This window comes from Myotis yumanensis, unplaced genomic scaffold, assembly GCF_028538775.1.
Source record: "Myotis yumanensis isolate MYYU_CA2020_CCGP unplaced genomic scaffold, mMyoYum1.0.hap1 SCAF_3, whole genome shotgun sequence".
Lineage (NCBI taxonomy): Eukaryota > Metazoa > Chordata > Mammalia > Chiroptera > Vespertilionidae > Myotis > Myotis yumanensis.
In genome coordinates, this window is record NW_027223754.1 from 65,981,237 (window position 1) to 65,988,526 (window position 7,290).

Below are 7,290 nucleotides of genomic sequence, written 5' to 3' on the forward strand. Positions count from 1 at the left end.
GTGTATTGGAGAAGTCAGTGGTAAGAGACCTTTTTGTCAGACTCAGATAGGATATGAACTGACTCTAAGTAATAAAAGTGAGTAGAGAAAATAGAGACAACATGACAACTTTCAAGAAAAAGACAAGCATACTATGAGATACAGTATAGAGAATTGTGTGGCTCAGACAGAATAGAACATTAGCAGGTATTTGTGAGCTCAGGGACTGATGGGTTGTAAGGAAACATGAATTCCAGCATGGACATTGTAAAGATTTATAATTCAGAAAGACCAATTCACTCTGATAATGTTGGGAGTGAAGACAGCATTGACAAAGAAGAAGAAAAATAAAACTGTTATGTATAAACTGTATAATTCTGGCCATTTACAAAATTCTGCAAAACAGTGGAACTCTAGTAAAATGAGACAATGAATAGATAAATAAGTACACACTATTTGTGCATATGTCCACTTAGAAAAAAAATATGTTCAAGATTTGTTCATGTGTTTTTTCACAAAGAAAATATCTGGAGTTTGGTATTTATGTGAATTAATCCATTTATTTCTTCATTTAGAAATATTTACATTTAAAATATATCATCTCCCAATATTAAAAGGCCACAATAACTGCTGCTAGCTTCACATTTCAGGAACTTTCAGGAGTGCCAGGAAAGGGAAGTAGAACACCTGGCCACACTTCTTTACAGTCATTACCTGAGGAAATTAATGAAAAACTGCACAGATGGGGATGTTCCTAATGGAAGACTGATCCAACATAGAATGTAGTAGAGTATTATCAATATAGGAATGATTTAATAAACATGATTGATTGTCTCCCTGCACAATAACCTATCTATTCTCTCAAAGAAACACCATTAATTATACAACTGCATTTTAGTGTCCCAGAAGTTTTTCACATATATTTGTAGATTGAGTTTAGGTTTAACATGCTATTATTGATGGGCAGATACTGGACTTAGATAAATATAAGTTATTTCCTTTGAAAAAATACAACTAACAAGAAAGAATTATACAGGTGAATATAGTTAATAAACCACTATATAGAGATTCTTCAAGACTTTGGAATGTGCCATGTAGTATTATGTTTTTAAAGAAGTAGAAATTAATAAGATCTTAGATTACATTAGAATTATTGTATATTTAGCCAAAGTCTGACTCTGAATCATTTTGGCTATAGACTGAAATGAAATTAAACTTTAAAACACATTATTTGTCTCTACTGAAAATGTATTTTTTTATTTATATATGTAGTATATATTGAAGGCAATTCCAACATGGAGCATATGAAAGACATGTAATTCATAAAGACAAATTATAACTACATGTAGGGGGTCCAAATGAAACTAATGACATTGCATAATCCTTATTATTTATAAACATTATATTGCATGTACAATGGAAATGTAAAAATATACAAAGAAATAGAATAATACAAATAATCATTAAAATATATTAAAATAAATATAAATTTAAAATAAAGAAATAAATGGTAAAATTGCTGCACTGAAAAACTGTGATTGGAATTACTATTCTAGAATTAAAAGAAAAAGAGAAAGAAAGAAAGAAAGAAAAACATATGGATTAATTTGTTGAGTAGAGAATTATTTAGTCTACTAATGATTGTAGTTCCTGAAGAGAATACAATCTATTTTAATATTCATGATAATGATAATGTAAGAGAAAATATTATTTTGGACCCTATTAAATTTTCACCTGAAATAATTTTATATACAGATATCATATTTTAAAATCAAAATTATAATTTGATGATATTTAAACATGATTAAAATATTCTAAATATTATCTTGAAAAATAAATTCCCTTAAATATAGAGGATATCTTGATATAGAATTGTAATTATAGGGGAATCTATGTTGTTAATAATTTCTAAAATTTCCTCACAAATAAAGAATAATTTAATGAATAATATGAATGTTAAAAATAAATATCTGTTTAAAGAAAAAGAATAATTTAAAAAAATACCATAGATTAGAGAACATTTAAGCAGAATATAACTGGTTTTATAATAAAACATGATAGCTTAAACAATATCACAGAGAGCAAACCCCTGCACTAAGTTATAAATTATTTTGTGAAAACCAGCAAACAGTATTATTGGGAAATATAAATCTATTAACCTTCCATTACACCTTAAAACAAACTCAATTTCTTAGAGATTTTTTTTTGCCTGGAGTTATGTTTAATTTTCTTCTCTCAGCTTTTTACTAGATGAGTTACATTGTACATGAACTGTGTGTGTGTGTGTGTGTGTGTGTGTGTGCATTAGAAGCAGTTTGTTTTTAAGCATTTTGGTGAGGTGGGATTATGTGATCTCATAAGAAGTTTGCAGACATCTCATACACCTTTGAGGTTCTTGGACTCCAAGGCGGGTTTGCAGTTATTTGGGCTGATAGACGGCTTTCATGAAGCATTGAGGATGATGCCAGAAGCACACACTGTAGATCTGAGAGCAGACTGACTTATCTCTCAGGCAGATTCCTGGGTGAGGACCTTGAGAAAATCACCCACAGGTGTTAAATGTATCCTTGCATTACACAAGAATAGACTATTTCTGTCCTCCGGCTCTTTATTGTAGTGAGGGAATCCACTACTTGTATTGAACACTTAAATGAGCTTTTTTAAATTTTTTGCCTTTGTGGGGCCCTGTCTAGACTATGCCAGATACTCAAGGCCAATTGGCGTATAGAGGCCTTGTTCAGAGTATGCCGGATGTTCAAGGGTACTCTGAGTGTGGGAATCTTAATCAGTGTCCCCTTCTATAACCCAAAGACTGAGGTTTCTATTTGGCAAGAAGCCTCTTTTGTCTAAGAAGTAAGTATAAGTTATGTTACTAACCAGCCAGCAGCACACAGTTGCTCAGATAATGGCTGTGGGTACAGAGGCTGCTGCTCCTATGTAAGGCTGGACTGCTTAGTGTAAGATTACTGACCAGCAGGTAGGGAGCTGCGTTGTGGGGAAAATGAATTACTGACCAGCAGGCAAATTCTACTGTGTGGGAAAGATGTATCATTAAGCAGCCAGTGTGCGGCTACTGTATGGGACTTTGCTGTTGAAGAACTGCTTGTCTAGTGGCTTCTTGTTAGCAATGGCTACATGGACACTGGCTTCTACAATAAAGACTCTCTTATATACCCACAACTTCTCTTGGCTTCTCCATCAAATACCCGGCATCCAAGGCGGTCTGGTGCCTGGCAGAGGGGCTTGGACTGGAGAGTTGGCATAGTGGAGCAGGATGAAGGAACCAAGTTCCTGACAGCCTTTAATTGTCAGCAAAGCAACACAGCTATGATTTTTGATGGTCAAAATCTTCCATCAGTAGTGTTAAAAAGATTAAAATGTTAATAATTAAATGTATAAATTAAAGAAAGGAAACTAAGTTTAGCAGGTTTAATTGTTTCTATTGTGGCAAAGTAAATGGAATGATTAGAAAACATTTTAAAGTTAATAAGATATTTTAAGAGACAACACTGCATCATATTTTTAAAAGTCAGTATATTGCTAAGGTATATATGGTGAAAATAAAGAGTAATGCCCAGTGTGTAAACTCAATAGATAATCAGTCACATGTAGGTTTACATTTGTTTTATTCATAATTGTCAAATTTGAAAGCTAACAAAATGTTCTTGGCCCTAACCGGTCTGGCTCAGTGGATAGAGCGTCAGCCTGCGGACTCAAGGGTCCCAGGTTCGATTCTGGTCAAGGGCATGTACCTCGGTTGCGGGCACATCACCAGTAAGGAGTGTGCAGGAGGCAGCTGATCGATGTTTCTCTCTCATCGATGTTTCTAACTCTCTATCCCTCTCCCTTCTTCTCTGTAAAAAATCAATAAAATATATATTTAAAAAAAAAAAAAGATGTTCTTGAATAGCTGAATGAATAAACAATCCAGGAAATTGATATCAAAATTTTAAGTGTACTCTTCCAAAAAAACCAAAAACATATTTAAACATTATTAACAAAAATACCAATGTGATAGAGCTGAAGTCTTGAAATCAAAGTAAAAATAAATCATAATATGAATTATCAGTATTATTTAAAACGAAAATATTAAGTACATGGGAATAATAGAGATCAATATAATATAATGAATGAATAAGAAAATTTAATGAAACAAAAATTGATGACATTCATGTAATAATAAATATAACTAAAATAAATCAGTATATAAGATAGTTATTTATAATTTTCAATAAACTTTATAAAATTGTATCTAGCCTAATAAAAAATGGATAAATCACAAACACATAACATAAGAATTGTTATGACTAACCACAAAGAGATAACAGCCAGGGGAAGGAAGGCCCCAATTGACCCTGATTGCTGGCCAGGCCTAGGAACCATACCTGTGCACAAATTTTGTGCAACGGGCCTCTAGTATGTGTATAATATGAGAACCTAAGGATGGATGGGACCTGATGGAAGAGATGCAATTAACATAAAAAATAGATATAAACATTCCTTGTCTGAATAATCACTTGGAGCTACATATTGAAATGGCATAATGAGTGTCAAGTCAGACTAATGAATAAGATGCATAATTAAAATTAATATATAGATATTAAGCTCAAAAGGGAGAGTATTGTTTTATCATCTTTATATCAAAGAAAAGAGTTCACAAAATAAAGAAAAGCAATAATATAATGATGAATAATTTCGATAAGGGATATTAGTTGATACTAGAAATAGCTTTATAAAATGTGTGCAGATAAAGGTTTTTAAAACAAAAATCTTATATTCAGAAAATATATATTTTATATAGCAGTTTTTAAAAAGGCATCATTAAGTATATCAATATTCTGTAACTACATTATCTATTACCATGTCAGGGAAAAGTTTATAAGAAAATATTCTCTATAAAATAAATTTAAACAAATCAAAGGGTCCCAAGAAAAGAGAAAATAAATTGTTAAAGAAACACAATAAACTATGAACCAAGAAAATGCATGTATCATAGACAACAGTATGGTGATTACCAGAGAGAAAGGGGGAGGGGGAGGTAGAAGAGGGTAAAGTAAGGATAAATAGGGATAGAAGGATACTTGATTTGGGGTGGTGAACAGATGATGGATTATAAAATTGTACACCTGAATCCTATATAATTTTATTAACTAATATCACATCAAAAAGTAATAATTTTTTTAAAAGAAAGAAAATGCATGTATAAGTAAAAGGGCTAATGGTAGTAACTGCACTCTGAATATCTGTTAAGAAACATACTTGAAAATATATCATAAATAAAAACTTAGTAATAGCATAAAATAATATTACCAATTATTCAGATACATTATCCCTGTGTTTGGGTTGTGAATAGCAAAAATTATCTTAGTTTTTAAAATATAAGTGATGATAATGATAGTTTAAAATAGGATATTGTGATATAATTACATTGGATCAAAAGATTCAACAGGAGTTAAAAATGGAGAATCATAATTTTTAATATCAAAAATTATGGTAAAATGTTACTTTGTTATTTATATTCATGCTTCAAAATATATGATCTAGTAATTAAATTAATTCTTATTAAATTGGTAAAAGTAAACATAATTAAAAATGTATTAGCCTGATATTGAGAGAATATATTTCTTTGACTACTATATTAAAAACCTAAAGAAATCATTAATGATTTTAATGATACATATTTAATATTTATGTTTGGCATAAAATATAAAATTAAAAAGTAAGACACTAAAAAACTAAATTACAAGGAAGTATGAATATATAATGTATATGTATCCCTTTATAAAGTTATTGAAATTTATTTGCTTCACCAAAAATTGAGCAAAAAAAGAAGACATTCATCAGAATGTTTGTGGTGAAGAAAGAACTGCCTCACATTCATCAATGACAGCTGATCAAAGAGCCTTCAAGGTCACCACTTGCAGTATATGAATAAATTAGACATATCTCATTCACCTGCATGTTGTGGCTCAAGTGTATCTAAGGGAAGAAAACTGGAGAGTTATTGTGTGGGTAGGTGGTAGTGTTGACATGTTTCCTGATAGTAAAGTGCCCCACAAAACTTTTTGAGACACAATCTGAGGTAGAAAAAAGGTCTATTTGGTGGCACATGTTCAACATCAGACAATTGTGCTATTTAAAGGCCCTACAGATTCTTTAATAACCAATACATGTATCCTACCTGAGAGCCAATGAATATAGATATCAGATACGCACATCAAGCAGATGGCCAAGGTAAACTAGCTTATCAAAAATAACAACCAAGAATGTTTACAACCATACAAAATTTAATTAGTGTGACATAGGTTAATAGAATAATATAGGTTTCAAGTGTACATTTTAATGACACAGGTTCTGTGCATTGTCACCATGTGCCCACCACCCAAAATCAAACCATCTCTGTCACCATAAAATTGGCTCTGCCTACCTCCCACCACACACCACACCCACTTCCTTTCGGAAAACACCATACTGTTGTCTGTGTCTATGAGTTTCAGTTTTATATCCCACATATGAGCGAAATCATATGGTTATTAGGATTTTCTGACTGACTTATTTCACTTAGCATGATATTCTCAAGGTCTATCCACATTGTTGTAATGGCAGTATTTCATTTTGTTCTTATGTCTGAGTAGTATTCTATGGTATATATGCACCACATTTTCTTCATCCAATCCTCTATCGAAAGGCACTTTGGTTGTCTCCATATCTTGACCTCTGTGAATAAGGCTGCGATGAACATAGAGATGCATATATCTTTGTGAATAAAAGTTTTTGACCCTTTTTGAGTAGATACTCAAGAGAGCGATTATTGGGTCATATGATAATTCTATTTTTTTATTTTTTGAGGAACCACCAGACTGTTTTCCATAGTGGTTGTACCAGTTCATATTTCTACCAGCAGTGAATAAGTGTTCCTTTTTAAGTGTTCCTTATTCTCCATAACCGCCCCCACCCCCAATACATTTTTTTCCTGGGGTGGACACTCTGCCCAGTGCAGGGACTGGGAACACAGAGGCCACGGCTGAAGACTGGGCAGCACCTGGGACCCAGTGGTTCCGGTGGGTGTGAAAGGGCACAGAATGTTCCAGGTGTGGGCCGACATGGGGCAGAGGGCCAGAGCTGTGTGTGGGGGGCCTCAAATGCCATATGGGCAGAGGCCCAAGAGCTCTTAGCACATGAGGGTGAGGTTAGTGTCCAGGAAAGATCCCTGTTGGGTGTGTAGAGAGTGGGGAGGGATGGCTGTGAGGAGGGGGTGCAGATGTCCCAAAACTCAGAGAGGCAGTGAGTGCTGGTGGTGGAAAGGGAGGG